The sequence below is a fragment of the Cynara cardunculus genome, assembly GCF_001531365.2.
Source record: "Cynara cardunculus var. scolymus isolate 2C chromosome LG 1, CcrdV1, whole genome shotgun sequence".
Classification (NCBI taxonomy): Eukaryota; Viridiplantae; Streptophyta; class Magnoliopsida; order Asterales; family Asteraceae; genus Cynara; species Cynara cardunculus.
In genome coordinates, this window is record NC_037528.1 from 6,261,938 (window position 1) to 6,262,835 (window position 898).

The window sequence follows — 898 nt, forward strand, 5'->3', positions numbered from 1 at the left end:
TGGTAAGGACCAGTTATAGGACCGAAATCTGGGACTAGTTATGGATTTGGGGTGTTTCGTGGGACTGGTTATGAACCGACCCGGCCCGATTTTTTTTAAAAATGTAACTATTTTTTTTAAAATGTAGCCGTTTTTTGGTCCTTTTTTTGTATTTTTTTTTTGCTTTCTAAACACTATATATAAGTGTCTTGGTCGAGGGATTTACATACCAAGTTTTCGATTCGTAAAAAACGCAAAAAAACATTCACAATTATCGGTTGCTCGCTATATTTTGTAAGACAATATAATTTTAATTATAATAAAGCACGTTTTTAAAGTGTATTTGAGTGACCAAATTACAAATTTTATAATGTATTAAAAATATATATCATTAAAAAAATAATAATAATAAAAATATTTTTTAATGACGGGGACCGGTTGGGACCGGGACCGATGGCCCATAACCGGTTACAATAAAGCTTGACCGAGCTCAACTTTTTCGAACGAGAACGGGACCTATTACGCCGGGACCGGTTATGAGAAATCTTGAGACCGGCCCTACCCGAGACCGATTTTTGACTATCGCTAATGATGATTATGATTAGCTTTATCTTGGTGGGCCTTCATTCATTTCTATATTTTTTCTCAAAATTTTGATTCTATAAATCAAATATCAACACATTAATGTAAATGATATATTTAGAAACCTAATTGATAAGCTAGTTGGTAGTTAATAAACTAGTTGATGACTAATAAGTTAGCTGATAAATTAAATATGTTTGGAAAAAACTAGTTGATAAGCAATTGAAAATTGTAAAATGATATGTTTAAAAATTAATAAATTTGAACATTCATAATATATTTAAAACAACCCATTAATAATATAATATGTTTATATATATATATATATATATATATA